General features: G+C 45.1%; 1 protein-coding gene across 1 annotated transcript in view; it reads left to right on the forward strand.

Moving 5' to 3' along the window:
• The first annotated feature begins 287 nt into the window (after window positions 1-287).
• The window catches only part of HTR1D (5-hydroxytryptamine receptor 1D), a 56,225-nt gene continuing 35,158 nt past the window's right edge, over window positions 288-21,354 (forward strand). The window contains exon 1 of the mRNA XM_083173474.1: window positions 288-569. The gene's annotated coding sequence lies outside the window, so the exon portion shown is untranslated. The remainder of the gene's footprint in view (window positions 570-21,354) is intronic.

Genomic DNA, 21,354 nt, shown 5'->3' on the forward strand with positions numbered 1-21,354 from the left:
ATAACAAGGGGTTCTGCAGAACTGACTTAAATGTTTCCAATAACTCTATTTTTGGCGTGCTGTTATAGTAAATTGCATTTTATCAGGAATAATAGTTTGTCTCTGACTCCAGCAGCAATTTAACAGAAGCAAACAGTTTATATAGGTAAAAAGCAATGTATTTACACTTTTGCCTGCTCATATTTTGCATGTCTTCATTCACAAGTCGGTGAAGCAGTTAATCTACTCTGTATGTGCTGATGTGAACAATATAACTCCTCCCTTAGCTTACACTGTGAGTCCTACAGTACATCAATACGTGCTAGAGACAGCTGTAAGCTTCCGAAGCAAACACTGCTCTTTTACACTTTACAACAACCTTTCCTGGACGGACTTCAATGCAGCGTTCATCATTTTCTGGGGTACTCAAATCCAGAAAAGAGACACAATTGTCAGGATTAAAAAAGCATAACAATGGGGATGGAAAAGCCAATTTGCACATGCAAACAGCCTGAATGTGGAATACAATTTTTGACATAAATTAGAAGATTTGCCTTTGGATTTATTGCCTAGAGATCCCAATTAATATGGTTAGAGCATTTTTAATTCTCTCTTCTTAATAATGTAATGTGAATCATATGTTTCTGGCACATGCATTTATACAGCAATTATTTCATGTAAGAAATTTCACTTTTTGCTTGAATGAAGCATGAATTCTTACTTTTGAATTTACAGTTTTTTACCTTTTGATGCTGGTAAGTCAAATTTTCATGAACAAATTTCGTGTAAGCTTTGAATTTGTATTTTGTACTTATTTTGGATTACTGTATATTCATAATACCAAACAATTAACAAATATGTAGTATGGAATAGTTGATTTATTTATAGTTGATTAATTTATTTAATACTTATTTAGCATTTGGTCTTTTTTTCCCCAAAATCTGTAATTGGTAAATTCATGGTCTATGGAATGATTGTCTGGACTTTTAAATTAGATTGTGTATAGAAAGATTGTTAATGGAACTTCATAACTGCATTTTATAAGACAATGTATGTGGTTTAGCTAGAGACATTATTAATAAAAAGTTTAAATTTTTTTAACTAAAAACTTTAGGTTGTACTTTTTGCATACATTGTAATTCATTATTTCAAATCACTCCAATTGCATTTCGAAATCATAAATGACTAAACTATCGCTGCAGCGAGTATTACTATAAATTCTGGATACAGATTTATAATATCCTAAATTGTAATCATGATAAAATGCAACTAGGATTTGTTTGCTGAAAACATGCCTATGTTATTTCATGTTCTCATGTACAATGCAAGAAAAAATAATCATCCTGGATAGGTTCACTTTCTTTATGGGTTATGTCCTTTGGATGTAATCAGCCTAGGAAAAGAAAAGTGATATTGGAGATATAGGTAGCAATAATATTCAATGCACAAGTGTGTTGTTTGGAGGATCACGGATGTAATATTATCAAACCAATGTCTGATTTCTGGATATTTTTTAAGACACAAAGATATTTCCCATTTGCTTCTTTTTCCAGTAATCATAAACAAACCACAACAAACAAAAAGATTGGTAAATTGTTGTGACTAATAGAATGGAAGTTAACAAAATCGGAATATGATCGTGTATGTATAACACCTGGTCACTTAATCATTGGAGGCTACATGGTTTTTGAAAAGTTTAGTTGCGTTTCTTTTATTAATGTTTTATATGTAGTACTACAGACTACCAGTGGTGGCGAATGATTGTGCTAAGGGTTTTGCATGTTGTCTATTTGAATTGGTGTCTTTGGAATTAGTTTTTTTCTCTTCATTTTGGATAAAATTAGTTTGGCAGAACAATATTATATTTATTTTAGTTATATGCAAAACTACAGTATCAAATATACTTGCATAATAATAACCATCCTGTTCTGGGGGAGTGATGTTTTTCAGTGCTGTTCTAGAGAGCGGATGGCTGATCATCATTGGCCACTGATTATCAGGACAGTGATATGTTGGGGCCGGTTGGTCGGGGGGGGGATCGGAAGATCAACCCCACTTGTGTATTGGCCACTTATCCCACACTGTGTGTGCCGCACTGTAACCTGCTTAATATTTAACTGTGTGTCCCAAAATATTCTGCACTGTACCTCACAAGTACAGAATGCTGTTTTTATGGTTGGGGATATTTTGGGGCGCTGCTCAACAAAAATTGTGATTGATTGGGACATTACATTGACACAGAGTACCAGTCACCAGTGGCCCAGTGCCCCTAGGAGTGGGGAAGGTACAGATTGGGTACTCAGAATAGGCATGTGTTGGGGGCATGTGCACTTGCTATTTTACACATGGTTTAGTGTATTTTTTTTATTTTCTGTTTGTTAACTACTACTATTACTACTACTACTTTTGAATAATGATATTCCACAAATGATTCTAAGTAAGTTTCTGTGTTGGATCGTTACCTATTAAGTACTTTGCGAGTTGGTTTAATTGGTTATTGTTAATACATACCTCATTTGTAAACAAAAATAACTTCCATAGGTGATATGATGCTGCCACATTTAACAAGTTTTGTAATGCAAAGCAATGCAGATTGATCCCTGAAGTTGACCAGCATCTGACAATGGTGTTAGCTCATTGTAGCCTGTGGGCTACACTTCATATGAATCACAGGAATAGGGTCTCCCAAGAGGCATCTGCGACAATGGCCGCCATACGTGAATGGTTAGCAGACCGCGCATGTTCAGGAGTCCTGGCAATGAAGTGATCGAAGCCCCTGTCATTGCTGATTCATGCATCTGGATGATGAATCCGCACCCTGTAATTTAATCTAACTTCATTCCCAGATTGCACTGCAACATACTTACCTACTCTCCTGGAGTGGCAGGAGACGTAGGATTTTTTTTGAGGAGCCCCTCATAACCTTGAAAGAGTGGGATCTTCTCCTGCTTTCTACCCACTTCCTAGTGAAGATGGAGAATTTTGAGACAATTGCTGGTATTATGGGCTAAGAAGAGGGGACAGGGTTAAAAGATGCACATTTGCCTCATTTAGCCACACCCCTTCACCACTGACTCGAGAATCTCTGCATTTTATCACAAAAGGGCTGAGGCTTAATAAGGACACAGGGTGGACCAGAATGTAACGATTAATAAATGGGCGCATGTGTTACCACGCTCTCAGACAGAGTATATCTAAAAAATAATTAAAATGTGTTCTGCAATATCTGGCAACATACTGTAGATCATTAGTCTGCTACCGTGCAACACTGGGTATGGAAGAGATGGCTGCTATGAACTGCAGAGGTGGAACTAACTTTTACATATCTTCATATTGTTTTCTTTGTTGACCGATTTCTTTAGGCTTAATGATGAATGCACAGTAGGAGTACTCAATTTGGGAATTTTTGTATTGTGAGATCTCTTGTCATGTATTTATTAATATTTAGGTACTTGTTTCCTAGCACGGCGCCAGCGATAAAAATTGTGTCCATCGGAACCCCCGAAATCGCGTCGATCGCATCGCATGCAACTAAATCGCATGCGATGCGATCGACACGATTTTTACATTGGAATCAATGTAAAATGGTCCCTGAGACACGATTTTACATTGGCCCCAATGTTAAATGGCCCCCAGACCACAATTTTTATTATTTCCCAACCCTGATGGGTTAAATGCCCCCCCAGTGTTAACGCCACCCCACGATAAACGCCAACCCGAAGCGTGGCGAGCGCAGCGAGCCCGCGTGGGGTGGCGGTACTCGCCCTCCGACCTTTTCCTACCCCCACTATCCACGTCAGCGTAGAGTTGATGTTATATAGTGTGGCGAGCGCAGCGAGCCACCGAGCCCAAAGCGTGGCGAGCGGACGCCCATTACTTCACAGGTATTACGCATCCCCTCGCGGGGCTCGCTGCGCTCGCCACACTTCGGGCTCAGTGGCTCGCTGCGCTCGCCACACTATATAAAATCAACTCCAGGCCGACGTGGATAGTGGGGGTATGAAAAGGTAGGAGGGTGCGTACCGCCGCCCCTCGCGGGCTCGGGTAAAAGGCTAAAAATAGCCCTGAAATTGCGTCGGTCGCGTCCATCGCATACCTTAACTTAAGGTATGCGATCACCTATGACAGGCGCCATGCTAGGAAACAAGTACCTATATTTATTTGTTAACAGTTTCTTATATAGCGCACACATATTCCGCGATGCTTTTGCAGAGAATATTTCAACATTCACATCAGTCCCTGCCCCAGTGGAGCTTACAATCTATATTCCCTAGCACATGTACAAAGATACACAGACAATCTAGGGTTAATATTGTTGCGAGCCAATTAGCCTACCCATATATTTGGATATTTTGGGAGGAAACCGGAGTACCCGGAGTAAACCCGCGCAAGTACACAGAGAATATACAAGCTTAGTAGCTGCAATATCATCACTAAGCTATTGGTCTCAGCTTAATTTGCAAATCTTTTTGGAATTACAATTCTTCGATGACTGAATCCACCGCTTTTGTCCTGTGTTAGTAATTTAAGTTCCACACTTCTGTTCCCTGTCCATCACTTTGCAGGTTGTTCTTGACTCATAGGAATCTATTCACTTCTTGATGGAGATTTATATATATATTTGCCTTCAATCATAGAGGTATTAGTAAGATAATATTTTGTGTTTAGTGATTCTATGGTGCAATACTTTTATCTGTGGTCAGACTTCATATCACCTGGACCCAAGATTATCTATAGTACAATGGGATATATTTATGCTTCCTTATTGCCATTGCACAGGCTTAAAAAGTTTCTACATAGGCTGGATTTACAGTATACAACAGCATATTCACAGTTTTGTTTATTTTTTTTATTTTATAAAGAGCTTTTATTTACTGAGTATAAAGTGTAAGCAGTTTGTCCAGATTATAGGTGACCCTGCAAAATGCCATATTGCATAGCACAAAAACATTGCAGTAAAGCCCCATACACGCTAGGCAATATTGCTCATTTTGGCACTACTGAGCGATATCATTTGTTATATAGCCCAGTGTGTATGCTCTGCCTGACGGACAATGTGTGCTCCCGTGAGTCTTTACTGACTCCCTCCATTGTCTGTGCATGCACAGATGAGGGACCGGATTATTATCCTCCTACCAGCCATGGCAAATGTTTATGCACTTGCCAATGCCGGCACCCTGGCTCCAATATCAGTGCCACACAGATCAGCCAGAGTGTGCTAGAGATGTGCACCACCGACTTTTCAAGTTTTGTGTTTTGATTTACGATCTATATATCCCTTCATAATTGGATCTAGATTGATTTTGCCAAAACAACCCTTTCAGGTTTTGGTTTTGGTTTTGGATCTGTACTTTTTAAAAATAAAAAATAAAAACAGCTAAAATCACATAATTTTTTTTTTTTTTTTTGGGGGGGGGTTGTTCCTCTTGTTCCTCTTATATTATTAACCTCGATAACATAGCCAGTTTGTGCAATGGCCTCCAAATTGCCTCTTTTTCCTGTTTACATTATACATGCAGACTGTCCAACATGGCTACTTGGATGCTGGCACCAATATAATCCTCCACCATTCTTTGATTGATGACCACATCATATGCAGTGACAGTACACATGTCAGTAATTGTTGGCAGATCCTTCAGTCCAGACCAGATGTCAAAAGTTGCTCCTGACTGCCCTGCATCACTGCCAGAGGGTTTTCAAGAAATTTGAAGGAGGAGCTATTGCCGTGTCATGATCAGCTTCAGCTGACAATTTTCTCATCAGCAGGTCTTTGCACCTCTGTAGACTTGTGTCCATCAGAAAAAGAGATAGTGTAAGCTTTAAACCTAGGGGCGAGCACAGTGGCCAATATGTAGTTTTCTGATTTCAACAGAATGATCACTCATGAATCCAGCTGCTTCTACAAAAGCCTGAGGAGGGTAATGACCTTACTCAAGCTAACAGTGTCTGAACTGACTTGCAGGGCAGTTTAGGAGTGTTTGCTGGTGCTCCAGGCTTCGGCACACAGTGGCTGAATTTTTAAAGTGGTTGAAAACATCTCCTGCATACTCGTCATTTTTCAAAAAATCTTGCACCACCAAATATATTGTGTGCAAAACATGGGATGTGCTTGAATTTGCCCAGATGTAATGCTCGCACAATATTAGTGTTGTCAGATATAACAAATCCCCAGGAGAGTCTAAGTGGGGTAAGCCATTGTGTGATGATATCCTGCAGTTTCTGTTAGAGGTTCTCAGCAGTGGGCCTCTTACGGAAACTGGTGACACACAGCTTAGCCTGCCTAGGAACAAGTTGGCATTTGTGAGACACCACTGCTGGCGCTGCGGCTATTGTTGCTGCAGAAGCCAATACATTGACCCAGTGGACTGTTACAGTCATGTAGTCCTTGGATTGCCCTGGTCCTCTTGTCCACATGTCCTGGTTAATTGGACAGTTGGTACAATGGCACTAAGGACACTTTTCTTAATGTACAGTCTAGGAATCGCTTGCCTAGTGAAGTAGAATCTTGTGAAGTACCTTCATCAACTGCCTAAATCCACAGCACTAATGGTGGATACGGCAATACATCTAACACCAGCAAAGCTTTTATGTTCTCTGTAATTGGCATTGCAACAGGGTGACTGCTGTCATAGTTCATCTTCCTCACAAATGACTGTTGGACAGTCAATTGCTTAGTTAATGTGGCCTTCTGACTCCCCATCTGGTATGATGATTAACAACAGCAGCAACAGTAGGCTTAGCGCTCAACGATCCTCTGGAGGAATCCAGAATGGGAGGGGAGTCAGTCATGCCTATGACATGACCTGCTTAATGACTCCTTGATTTAAGAGGAAAATTACAATGCGAGAGTTAGTAATGTGGATTGCAGGAGCTTGTATGCAAAAGAAAAAAGGATTTAGGTGTCACTAGACTGCTTACATTCTTAGCCAAAGTTTCTGAACTTAACAATGACTAATGCTGGCCATACATCAGACCAACTTTCCTCCAACCATCCAACTAGTTGCTTGGATTGAATAAAAATCTGATACTGGATGGGAGCAAAGGACAATCTGAAATGTGCTCACAAACCCAGGAAAATGGACAAAAACATTCAGTCAAATTGTTTAAATCCAACAGGTTCAACTACATTACTGTGTCTGAGGGACAGTTTTTGTACTATTCCAGATTTTGGGAGCAAATTTCTGATGTAAATATTACATTTGCTCCCATCCAGTACCATATTTTTATTCCATCCAAGCAACTAGTTGGATGGTTGGAGGAAAGTTGGTCTGATGTATGGCCAGCATTAGGATGAATGTGCTGCACGTTACATATAAGGGAGGATGTTCCTAGGTTGTTAGCATCCTTACCCCTACTTATTAAGCTTTTACAAAGACTACAGTTGTTGTCTGGATTTGGGTAGAAATAGTTCCTGACCCAAGAGGTGGATTTTTTGGTTTTCTACTCAGGCATGACAATGGGCTTTTTCATCCCATGGCCAACAACTGTCTCCACTTGTGCCTTATTTAAACAAACCACATCACTATCAGAATCCACCTTCTCAACTTCCTCCTCAATGCCAGCTACACCAATATCCTCATCCTGGTGTACTCCTGCTGATGATACCCTAATCTATCTCTCCTCCCCCGACTTATCCCCATCACTCCTGTCCAAGGTCTCCGAATGCCTCACGGTCATCTCAGCCTGGATGACCCAACGCTTCCTGAAACTAAACATGGCTAAAACTGAACTTCTAATCTTCCATCCCCCGAACATCCCCTCTTCTCCCACTATCTCCATCAGCATTGGTGAAACCGAGATCACGTCCACCGACCAAACGCGCTGCCTCGGTGTCATCATTGACTCCTCCCTCTCTTTCACCCCCCCCCCATAATTCGTGCTCGCTCACAGTCTTGCCGCTTTCACCTACGCAACATCTCACGCATCAGACCATTCCTCTCCACTGACGCGACCAAAATTCTCATTCACTCTCTTGTCATCTCCCGCCTTGACTACTGCAACATCCTTCTCTCTGGGCTACCTCTCACCCGCCTCGCACCTCTCCAATCCATTCTTAACGCTGCTGCTAGGCTCATCTTCCTCTCCCGCCGCTCTACCTCCGCCTCCCCCCTCTGTCTATCTCTTCACTGGCTCCCCATTCCTTTCCGAGTTCTCTTTAAACTCCTCACCACCACCTACAAGGCTCTCTCCTCCTCCACAGCTCCCTACCTCTCTTCACTGATCTCTATCCACACTCCCTCCCGTCCTCTTCGCTCCATCGCTGACCGCCGACTGACCTCTCACCTAATCACCTCCTCCCACTCCCGTGTCCAAGATTTCTCTCGCGCTGCCCCCCTGCACTGGAACAACCTCCCGCCACCCATCAGGCTATCTGATTCCCTTACCTCCTTCAAGCGCTCCCTCAAAACCCACTTTTTTCGACTAGCCTATCCCTCCTCCTAACCTCTTTTGATCCTCCTATCCTGCCTCCGTTCCCCTCCGTTCCTACTTATCCTATTGTATTTCGTTCGTCCACCCACCTATTTTTAGTATGTTAACTCTTATGAGCAGGGCCCTCCTTCCTCACGTACTCACCCTACCTCATTACCTCACCTGTGCTCCTGTCCTGTTCTTCCTTTCCTCTACTTCATCTTCAGTCTCCTTGACAATTTTGACACCTACTTCTGAACTGATGCTGATTTTAGTTCTACCAGCTATACCCCTATTTATACTGTATCTTTCAACACACCCTGTACGTTACCTTGTAATTTATTTTTATTTTTTTTGCTATGTACGGCGCTGCGGACACTTTGCGGCGCCTTATAAATAAACGTACTACTACTACTACTACTCCTAGAGTGACATTCTCAATGTCAGCAACTGGACTGGCAGTGCTCCTCCCAGCACTTGCAGACAATGGTGGAAGGAGCCTCCTCTTTCTGTTCAGTGTTGGGAAGGTCAGACCTTGACATTGCAACCACCGACACACTTGGACTCTCCTTGGGGATTTGTCTATCTCTGTAGAATGCACAGTTGTTTCCTGTGTTTTTGCCACCTTAATCTTCTTAATTTTTTGAGAGAGAGGAGGGCTACCATCTGCATGAGAAGCTGAACCACTAATCATGAACATAACCCTTTCCTTGCCATGTTTTGAATGGTAAATTGCCAATTTTCTGTTTCTCATCAGATAGTTAAAATTTTGGGGGGTTATTCATTTTAGCTGCTTGCATTTTACATGCCCTCTATGACATTGGGCATCGGTCTTAGCAGAAGACGGGGGAAATTTACTAAGATCGAATTGGTACAATGTCAAATTTGGCGGGTAAATTAGCATCAGCTAATTTACTAACAGCCAAATTCGGCTGAATTGCCATATTTATATACAGCAAGCTCAGCTGAGTTCTGGTCTATGAATGAATACACCATCGATAGAACACACCCGTATATGGCCATGATTTCTATGGTGGTTTGCTCATTTACTATCATTCATATTACTGAATTCATCCTGTAATTCAGCAGAAAATATGCTTGGAAAATTCTCATTTTCTTGGTGTCTTTGGCTGAAGCCTGCACTGATCAATCAGATCCATGCAGGCTTCTCTGTGTAAAAAAGTGCACTCAATGGGGTCACCTTATGGTCAGGCTGAGTTGAGATCCCACCATAGAAGCCCATAGTCCTGTTTTCCGAAATATGGGAGACTCCAACTTCTTTTATCTCTTATATTTCCTGGCTCAATGAGACCGTACAGTGCGGACTGAGAAGACTGCTGCTAACTCCACCACCAATGCATGAGGAGTAACAGATGCAGAGGCACAGGGGAGGGATGGGATGGAGAGCTGCTGCAGATGTGCTGGGGAGGGGGGATTTAGCAGAGAAGAGGCTGCTGCACAGGCACAATGGGGTGAAGTGAGGGTTGAAACTGTTGCAGAGGCACAGGGTGAAGAAAGTCTGCTTCCTTAGCAGGAATGCTAAGGAACCCATGCTGCTTCTTCATAGAGGAGTGGAATGAGGAGGCACACAAAAAGCACAGCAAGGAAGAAAAGCTGAGGGCCCCAGTCTAAAATACAAAGGGTCTCCTGAAGGAGAGAAGCTGCGCTGTCCTGGGCTCTGTACCATTATTATTTCTTAAAGCTAAATGTATTATGCAGTTCTGGAATGCTGTGCCTCATCACCGTTTGCATTCAATACAGCATAAATTCTTCTAAGTTTACTTACACAAATGTTTTGAGGGAACTTGGCACAAAAGTTGTTCTAAACAGGATGTTGTTCTAAACAGGATAGCCACAATACTAACATGCTGTTAGCCACAATACCAACACCGGAATCCCGTTGCCAGAATTCCAACAGCGATGAGAATGCCAGCACCCGAATTCTGACTACCTGCATCCTAAATGTAAGCAGGGAGCCATGGTGTAGGAGAGTTAGGTATGTACAAGGGGAGGTTAAGGTTAGGAGGGTGCAGGGGGAAGGGATATACTCATATAATACCCCTGTCAAGATTAATACCTTCAGGAGATGGGAGAGGGAAAGAGGAGGAATAATGGTATAAAGAGGAGGAGAAACATGAGGCGGAAGTTGGAAAGAATAGTAGTAGCATAAGAATGGAGATGGCAAAGGAAGGCGTTGTGTTAGATGGGAAAGAGGAGGAATAGTCTGAGATGGGAGAGATGAGGAATAGCTGAAAATGGCAGAGACAGAGGGAGAGAGCTGTAACTTATCCACAATATACCCAGCTTAAGCAGGAGAAAGCAGTATGGTATTTACCTGGTTGTAGTATATTACTGGGTGCTGCTGCTGCTGCCATGTTTTCCTGTGGCAACTAGGCCAAAGTCATGGATGATGATAAGGCTGACACTTTAAGGGTTCTGGTTCCCATGTACACTGTGAACACTGCAGAGGGGGTATGATGTTGCTGAGAGTATCTGGTACTTAAGTTTGGCTGCCTCTGTGATCCCCAAACTCCTATTGCAGATTGGGGGATGGCGAGGAGCAAAGATGGGGTATGTACCACTGGGTAGACTAAAATATGCGGTTCTGCAGCTCCACTGCTCCAGGTCACTGGGGTCTCAGAGTGTAGAACAGACATTCCGTCTCCCAGTGCTTTCCCATGTGGTCAATGTTGCCTTGGTTGCTGAGCCAGGGGCAGACCAGGAGTTGTAGTCTTTCTGTAGGTATGGGAGTAGGAGCCACGGATAATTAGAGAAGAGGGAAGGAGAGTGGAGGACCTTTTTCAAACCTCCCAACTTGACCCTCTCCAGGAGGGGCACAATGTTTCAGGACTTCCCTCTTAATGTATGATTGCCATCACATGTTTTAAACAGGTTAATAGATAAAAAGGTGATGGTAATTATAAATTAAGGGGGAAGTCCAGAAACAGCATTTTGTCGCTCCTGTAGAGGGTCATGTTGGGAGTTATGCCTTTGTTGTGGCTTCACATAGTGGAGGATGCTCTTGTTATCTACATAGTTGCGTTAAGTGTTGTCTTCATGCTGGCTGTGCTCATAACCAGCAGGGATAGCTTCTGGAAGAAGCTTCCTCGAAATACACTGTGCTGACAGGCAGTTCCGGAATGCCTTTCCTGACTATTTCATTTTTCAAAAGACCTTTAGGAATGGCGTTTCAGTGGGTTCCACCTCAAAAATAGCCCTGCCCATAGAACAAATATTTTCATTTACTTCTGAGTTAGCCTTTTCAGACTGAATTTTTCTAATTTTAACACTTAGATCCAGATGTATCAAGCTTCAAAAATTGATAAAATGGAGACTGAGAAACAATTAGCCAATCAGCTCTGACCTGTCATTTTTAAAACCCAGCCTGTAACATGACAGGTAGGGGCTGACTGGCTGGTTGTTTATCACTCTCCACTTAATCACTTTTGAAGCTTGATACATCTGGCCCTTAGTATAAAAGTTGGAAAAGCACCCTGGACACAAAGGCTCACTGCATCATGGCACGTGTCAGCATGTGTTGCATCTATAACCTTTTGCCAGCGATTTCCCACCATAAACCTAATTCCACGGGGTGTCTATGACATGGCCATGTGCTTCAGGGGCAGTGGCAGCAGCAGCAAAGAATATAAAAGGCTTTGTAAGGAAGGAGTTGCAACAACATGCCACATTACCATTAATAGTGGCAGCATAGGTGTGCGTACATTGAGTCTTATGGGTGCACAGGCACCCCCTAATGCTGTGCCCACCCTTATGAACATCTCCCTACCAGCAATACATTTTATCAAATACTTTTGCTTTTTAGAACTGTATTCCATTGAAAGAAGCGCCCATTAATCAATTATGTGTATTTTGCATTGTTACTTGTACCAGACCATTGTCATATCACTAAATATCATCCATATATGTTTTTTTACTATATTTGCATGTATTATTATACTGAAAGCCATTTTATATTGTAGCAAGTACCAATAGATGATGGTAGACACGTCTGATTGGCCCTGTTAGACACACCCAATGGGCGGTGTTATACATGCCCAAAATGTGGTGCTAGGTGCATCCCCCAATAAAATGTGCTGTGCACGCCTATGAGTGGCAGCATGACATTTGTCTCAGATCTGAGAGCTAGCATTGCTGTGTACCTGTATAAAGTCCTAAACCACAGCATAGACTTTCTTTCTGGTCTTCCTCTGACATTGATCAATAGAGTCAGTTTTATAAATGCTTTAAAATCCAACTGATTATTGACATTGAATACAGCCCTGCATTTACACATATAGAGAAATAGGGGTTTGTGCTGAGCTCTGTCCTAGTGTCTAAATGGTTAATGAATAAATCATGTGTGACACAGTAGTATAATGTAACAATACTTTACTGAGTAAATAAAATTGACAAGATACAGTAGTTACACAAATGGTTACAGTCTGCAATGGTAACCTGCCTGAATGGTGTTTGACAAGTGTGGACCCCTCTCTCCCCAGAGAAATTGCGCACCAGGCTCGCAACCCGTCTTGCCAAGGTGAATGGGGGTATGGGGTAGTCCCCTTGTTTCTTAAAGAAAATGTCCCAAATCTTATTTTTGGGTAAGATAGATGGAAATAAAAGTGCAAATAGTCTCTATCTGAGTGCGGCGTCCCGCAAATCAGATCAATGTGAAGAATTTGGGTACCCCTTTGTGTTGCCGGCGTGTGGGTGCGGGCTTTCGGGAGAGTGACTGAGGGTGCAGAGTAAGGTGTGCCAGTGTGCGGTCAGCCTGTCACCGTTCGAGCGCCGCGCGCGTGTGGTGCCCACAGCTTGTAGCGGTCACGATGTATGGAGGTGTCTGCGGTGTATGGAGGTGTCGGAAGCACTTTGCCTTATCCGATGGTGTCGGCGTGTGCGCAGTGTCCCGCCGCCTGACTGGGAGCCCTCCTGCCTCACGTACCGTCCCTGCTTCCTACTTACCCTTCTCCTCACATCCGGTCTCTCTGTTCTGCGTCTTCCTATTAGTTTCTTTTGCCTCGAGATCTTCCGGGATTGCACAGCAGTGGAGCCGGGCAGTGCCGGTGGGGGGTCCTGATTTGTGGATGGTGTCTGTATTTCCTCACGAGTGGGAGGAAAGGAGGGGGGAGAGCAGACGGGAACCGAGCGGGAGCCGGGGGGAGAGGCAGCTGGGGCGATCCACGGGAAGGGCCCGGCGCGCATTCAGATTCACCGCCCGCCCCGCCGGCATTTTTAGTTTAGAGAATCTCCCCCTCTATGTTCTAAGGAAGTTAATAACAGTCCATCAAGTGTACTATTAGAGACCAACTGCTCTACATAGCCACTCATTTTCATTTTGCCCATGCATCATATACAATAAGTTGTCAACCTAGTCACTGTTGAACATTAGTGGGTCGACCTAGTGACTGTCGACCTAGACATTGTCTATTGGCAGCCAATTGGTTGGTTGACTATTGGTCGACAGGCCGTAGGCCGACACATGAAAAAAGTCAGCATACCTTATGTCAAAATGGACAAAATGGCGACATAAGCAAATGGGTCGAAATGGAAAAGGTTGACATGAGTTATTTGCAGGGTTTTTTGGTGTCTATGTGGACATACTGTAGGTCGACATGGACACCGTATAAGTGTACCACGTCCCCTTGCATGGTGAGCTTTGCTCACCATGCACTATTTTAGTCTTAAACTGGGTACACACGGTACATTCTACAGGTGAGATAGTCAAGATAGACTGCTTTCTGTTTTTGTATGCAATACCAACCAAAAAGGGGAGCGCATCACTATCGCATCAAATGTGGCTGAATACTGTACGATTCTGAGCAGGAGCGTAACTAGAGCATTGGGGGCCCCATAGCAAAATCTTGAAAGCCCCTCCCCCACATTTGACAATAGAGAGGGGTGGTCAAGGTGAGAAAGAGGGCTTCATGGATAAATAGGGAAATAAAATGACAGAGAGAAATGGAGGGGTGTGAGCAGAATCAAGAGATTGCTAGGTAGAGAGGGGGTGATACTGTAAGAAAGAGGGAGGGGGAGCATGGGGAAAGAGGTGGGGAGGAGAGAGGGAGCAGAAAGATATTAGGGCAGAGAGAGAGTGGGGTGAGACTGAGGGAGTGTGAGTGAGTGTTGAGATAAAGAGTGGTCAAAGAGAATGGGGGCAGGGGAGAGAGATAAAGAGGAGAGATAGCAGCAAAGAGAGTGTGATGGGGCAGGGGGTGAGAGAGTGGGGGATAGGGGAGAAAAAGAAGAGAGATAGCAGGTGAGAGGGGTGGTGGGGGGGAGAACACAGAGGGAGAAAAAGAGGAGAGAGAGAAGGGGATGGAGAAAGAGATTAATAGGGGAGGGAGAGAAGAAGAGTTTGTGGGGGAGAATGTGGGGTGATAGAGTGTGGGTGGGGGAGAGGAGGGAGAGCATGGTTTGAAAGGGTTCTGACAGTAACCATTTTGAACTTCCGACCCCTTGCCTCCACACCCGCAAGAGAGATGGCTCTGTGTACCTTGCTCTGTATCCTGTAATCCCAACCACCACCACTCTAGTGCAAGCAGCCCTGTGTAAGGGGGTGAGGGGTTGGACAGTAAAAGGTTTTAAAGGTTTCTGATAGGAACAACCCCCACCTCCCCTCCATTGCACTCACCAAGGCCAACTTTTTTTAATCAGTGCCGAGATATCTGCTGAGTGGTCCCAGGCGCCAGATCTCCTGCTCAATGCCCTTGGCGCTGGGTCACCCGCATCTCTTGCTGCCGCGGGTCTCCTACTCAGTACTCCTGACAGCTGATGCTGGGTCTTCTTAGCAGCGCCTATCTCCTTTCACCAAGAAGCAGGTAGTCCATCAGGATAATGCCCCAGTCCACCCAACTTTCTGAGAAGCAGTTTCTGTATGAGAAACGTTACAGTGCTAGAACAACCTCCATACTCACCAGGCCTAGCAATGTGTGACTTTTTTTTCCCCTAAAGTCAATTCTGTGCTAAAGCCAACCTGATTTGAAACAATTACTGAGATAAAAAAAAAAAAAATTATGGGGCTGCTGAGAGCTGGCAGATAGGGGCAGATGTACTAAGCCGTAGAAAGTGATTTTTTTACTTGTAAAAAGTGTCCCCCAGCTGTGGCATGACACCACAGGCTGTTGGAGCACGGTGCTGGTTCCAAAATACGGGGGACCCCCAGTTTTTTTGTCCCCCGTATTTTTGGAACCAGGAGTGGCCCAAGAGTCCGGGGCTGGTTTCAGAAATATGGGGGACCCATACACTTTTTATTCCCCGAATATTTGGAATTTTTTTTAACATAAAAATACACATTACCATGTCTCTCAGAGTGCACATGTCCTCAAATTTGCACATTTTCATGACTAAAATTTGCACGTTTTCATGACTAAAAATCACAAATTTTCATGACTAAAAATCGCAACATATTACATTTTGTTTGCCACAAATTTGCATCTCATTAAATAGTCGAATTCTACCCAAAAATGCGATTTTGAAAAATGCAATAAGGTGCGATTTCGGAACCTTACTAAACATCGCATCCCATTAAATCTCTCCCTATATATCTATGAATAATTTTTTTCCCCCAAAAAAGGTAACAGCTACTGTACATAAGGTGGGTTAGGAGAAATCAGGGAGATTTCTAGACTCTTCAGGGAGAGATTGCTCCTAATTCAGAGAGCAACTATGCCTTTATTTCTCTCCGCTTTATCACTATACAAAGCTTAGTACTGTACATATAATAATAATAGTGTTATTTATATAGCGCTTTTCTCCCAATACGACTCAAAGAGCTTTACATTTGCTTTTACAGCACAAAGAAATAAACACAAGCTTATGGATATTAGTGAAATACTTGAGAGAACAGAAATGTATTGAGCCTTTTTTTGAAGGAACCCTGAGTGGGGGCCTCTCGCACTGTGGGCCTTATTCTAGTTCACTCATTCGGATGTGCGTTCAGACGTATCGGACCAAATACACCGCACACCAACACGGTGAGCGAAGACACACTTGCAAGGCCACCGCATCCGTTCGGACGGATTACCACATAAGAGGGAGTGGAGTGGTTCTGCATCAACACCAGAGGCGTAGCTACGGTGGAGCCGGCGGAGCATGTGCTCCAGGTGCAGCAATGTCACCTGGCGCCGGAGCCATGCACTCTGCCGCCGGCTCCCCCGCCCTGCTCGCCCGCTCCCCCGCTCCCCCGCTCCCCGCTGTGTAAAAGAGAAAATCCGGCGAGCGCTCTTACTGCGCATGCGCCGGATTTTGACGCCAGTGCCATGGGTTGCGGCGCCATGACGTCACAACGGCGCTCCCTCCTTCCCCTGCTCAGTGGCGGCTGGGCCGGCCCCGGCTGTTTCGGGAGGCCCGCGAATCACCAGGACAGAACTAACTGTCACCGCACATTTTCCTGTGCGCACTCCACGGTCCGGGTTCCTGTGTGCAGTCAGTGCTGCAGCTGTACACGAAGACGCAGCAGCAGCAGCAGTGCCACAAGACATACATACATGCAGGCTTCCAGCGGTAAGGGGAATTAGTGCTTTCTGTCAACTGAGTCCCCGAAGTAGTGGATTGAAGTCACCACCCAGGGGAGGTGGTGTCATTGTGAATGTGGTGGCCGGTGGGGGGAGGGATTACTATATTCATATGGAGCCACACTACACTATATGTTTGCATATATGTATGGTGAGAGTGGAGGTGGGTGCCATCATTGTATGTATATATGTATGAATGAGAGAAGCAGTGTATGTATGTATAAAAGTGGTGGTGTGAGTGACAGGGTTTATGTATGTATGTATAAAAGTGGTGGGGTAAGTGACAGGGTTTATGTATGTATGAGCGCGACAGGGTTTATGTATGTATGAGCGCGACAGGGTTTATGTATGTATGTCTGAGAGCGACAGGGTTTATGTATGTATGAGAGCGACAGGGTTTATGTATGTATGTATGAGAGCGACAGGGTTTATGTATGTATGTATGTATGTATGAGAGCGACAGGGTTTATGTATGTATGTATGAGAGCGACAGGGTTTATGTATGTATGTATGTATGTATGAGAGCGACAGGGTTTATGTATGTATGTATGTATGAGAGCGACAGGGTTTATGTATGTATATATGAGAGCGACAGGGTTTATGTATGTATGTATGAGAGCGACAGGGTTTATGTATGTATGAGAGCGACAGGGTTTATGTATGTATGTATGTATGAGAGCGACAGGGTTTATGTATGTATGTATGTATGTATGTATGAGAGCGGAAGGATGTATGTATGTATGAGAGCGGCAGGGTTTATGTATGTATGTATGAGAGCGACAGGGTTTATGTATGTATGTATGTATGTATGTATGAGAGCGACAGGGTTTATGTATGTATGTATGAGAGCGACAGGGTTTATGTATGTATGTATGTATGAGAGCGACAGGGTTTATGTATGTATGTATGAGAGCGACAGGGTTTATGTATGTATGTATGTATGAGAGCGACAGGGTTTATGTATGTATGTATGTATGAGAGCGACAGGGTTTATGTATGTATGTATGTATGTATGTATGTATGTATGAGAGTGGCAAGGTGTATCTGTGTATGAATGAGTATGTACGAGATTTATGGTGTATGTATGTATTAGAGTGATGGTGTATGTATGTATGAGAGTGCAAGGGGGGGGGGCGCGAAACATGCCCTTGCTCCGGGCACCATGGCACCTAGCTACAGCACTGATCAACACTACCGTGTGCGGACGGAACTCACCAAGTTCGCACAGTCTTTCAACTTCCAATCGGCCGGACAGCCGACCAAACGCCCTCTGTTGGAGATTTTCACAGCACGAATCCTCACGAACTCATGCTTCAAACCCATTAAACAATTAGCCAAACTCTATGGTCTCTATTTCTTTCAATTAAATGCTTGTACACCCAAATTGCACTTTACATTAACCCTTACAACATTGCAATGTATTCGTTAGAATATGGCAGCTTCAAAACTATACCTGCGTTCAGGGGCGGATTGGGAAATAAAACCAGCCCGGGAAATATCTCGCAGCAGCCCTAAAAGGGGGGGGGGGTTTGATGTTGCGCGCCGTAGGCCTATCGGTGTGGGCGTGGCCTATTTCACCATGCCCCATTTTTGCAGCTGTGGGGGCATGACTAGTGGCTCTCTGAGCTGCTGCCTATGTCCCCAGCTCCTCAGGCTGCAGAATAGGCTCATGCGTACAGCGTCTATTCTGCAGCCTGTGTGGCTGGGGAGATAGAGATGGGGGGGGGGGGGGGTGAAAGAGGGTCTCCCAACTGTCGCCCCCCCCGCGCCATGGGACACTGAGTATGGGCCACCTCCCTTGAACATATTATGCACCATAACAAGAGGGCCCTTTTTTCTATTGAAAAACCTGCACACCTTATGCCACACAGTATAAGCCAATATTCACATTATGACACATGGAATTATCCAAAATTCACAAAATGCCACACAGAATGAGTTAAAAAAAAAACATTATGCAGCACCCTACATTACATTATGCATCATAACAGTATGAGCTAAAGTTCACATTATGCAACGGAATGAGAAGACACAGGGTGAGGTTGGTGCAGGGTGAGAGGGGGTGGTGATGAAGAGTGAGAGGGGGTGGTGATGAAGGGTGAGAGTAGAGTGGCAGGGTGGAAGAGGATGCAGGGAGGGAGGGGGGACGGAGGATGGCATAGAATGCTGTGAGGGGAGATGCAGGGTGGCTTAGGACGTAGGGAGGGAGGACGTACGCAGGGTGGCACAGGACGCAGAGTGTGAGGGCGGCATGGTGGCACAGGATGCAGGGTAGGAGGGGGAATGCAGAGGATGCAGGGAGGGGAGTCACAAAGTGGTGGAGGATGCAGGGAGGGGAGACTGATGCCCATTATACATATGCCACACAACGTGATGTCCATTATACATATGCCACACACCGTGATGCTCCATTATACATATGCCACACACCGTGATGCTCCATTATACATATGCCGCACACCGTGATGCCCATTATACATATGCCGCACACCGTGATGCCCATTATACATATGCCACACACCGTGATGCCCATTATACATATGCCGCACACCGTGATGCCCATTATACATATGCCGCACACCGTGATGCCCATTATACATATGCCACACACCGTGATGCCCATTATACATATGCCGCACACCGTGATGCCCATTATACATATGCTGCACACCGTGATGCCCATTATACATATGCCCCACCCCATGATGCCCATTATACATATGCCGCTCACCGTGATGCCCATTATACATATGCCGCACACCGTGATGCCCATTATACATATGCCGCACACCGTGATGCCCATTATACATATGCCACACACCGTGATGCCCATTATACATATGCCGCACACCGTGATGCCCATTATACATATGCCGCACACCGTGATGCCCATTATACATATGCCGCACACCCTGATTCCCATTATACATATGCCGCACACCGTGATGCCCATTATACATATGCCACACACCGTGATGGGTTGCCAGCCAATAGCAGCACACATTTACATGACAGCCCCCCTCCCTGCACATATGAACATGTCACCCCCCCACCACACACACACACACACACACATATTAACATGTTACACAGTACACACACCCCTCCCTAGCACATTAACATATAATGCCCATCCCCAGCCCACATTACATACCTGGCTGGCTTGCTGTAGAACTGCTCCTGGCTCTGCCCATGCCTGGCTGGCTCTTCCAGTGTATGGCTGTGGCTGCCACGCTGCTGCTGCTGCTGCTATAGGGTGGATAGTAGAAGGGTGGGCGGCGCTGCACACTACTCATTAATTCTGCCGCCCATCCTGTTTTGAAAAAAACTTGCGCTGCCTGCTGGGGAGGGATCAATTCAACAGCATCACAGATGCTCAGAGGGGCCGCGGGAGCTGCTGCGTGCAGCCGCGCATGCGCACCAGCGCTCCCGCGGCCTGTATTACTGCTGCACGGGATGAGGCTGGCCGCGGCCATCTTAGTTGTGGGCAAAAGTGCTGTGGCCGCGGCCGCTAACCGTGGGGATAGCGGTCGGGTGGCCCAGCCAGGGGGGACGAGCGGCCGCTACATGGCTGAAATGGGCCGGCCCACCGGGAAATAGCCCGGTTTCCCGGTGGGCCAATCCGCCCATGCCTGCGTTTATGTGACCCACAATTTTGCATACTGCAATTACCTTTCCACCACTACAATATAATGCTTAACCAACACCCCTTTAATTTCTATGACTGCCACAGTTGTGTACCCATTATTTAATCTGCATCTAATATTTCTCATAAGCATTACACATAATAAATAAATTAATATCATTTGTGAGTATTCAAATATTGTGACATGCAGTGCTGTCACTTCCATACTTATGTGGCCCAGTACGTGTCTGTACTTGATCACTTATCTACAGGGTTAAAGTGAGCAGGAACAGGGCGGAACTGCATTCCGTCAGTTCCATATTGGAGGCGGAACGGTTCCACCTCCGTCCAGTCACCTTACCCCGCTGTTTCTGTCCCTGCGTGCAGCTTATAAATGAGACAGCCGGGCAGAGCATTGTAAACCCGGCTGTCTATCTTGTCTATTCCCAGCACCCGCGACTCTGCAGCACGGCTATTTAAAATGAAGCGCCAGGCCCGGTTCACAGCCCGGCAGCCAATCAGGCAGCTTGTGACTTGCGAGCCAATTGGAGCTGCTTGATTGGCTGCCGCACTGCGAGCCGTGCCCGGCGCGTCATTTTAAATAGCCGTGCTGTGCTGCAGAGTCGCGGGTGTAGGGAATAGACAAGATAGACAGCCGGGTTTACAGCACTCTGTCCGGCTGTCTCTTTTATAAGCTGCAGGAAGGGACAGAAACAGCAGCAGTGGCAGACTGGGCTGGGCTGGGCCGGGCCGGGGGGCAGGGTGCAATCTGCTCCCCAGGCCACTACAATACTGCACAGTGTGTGTCAGGCTCTGACAGGCAACAAG

This window comes from Crinia signifera, chromosome 2, assembly GCF_055691185.1.
Source record: "Crinia signifera chromosome 2, ASM5569118v1, whole genome shotgun sequence".
Lineage (NCBI taxonomy): Eukaryota > Metazoa > Chordata > Amphibia > Anura > Myobatrachidae > Crinia > Crinia signifera.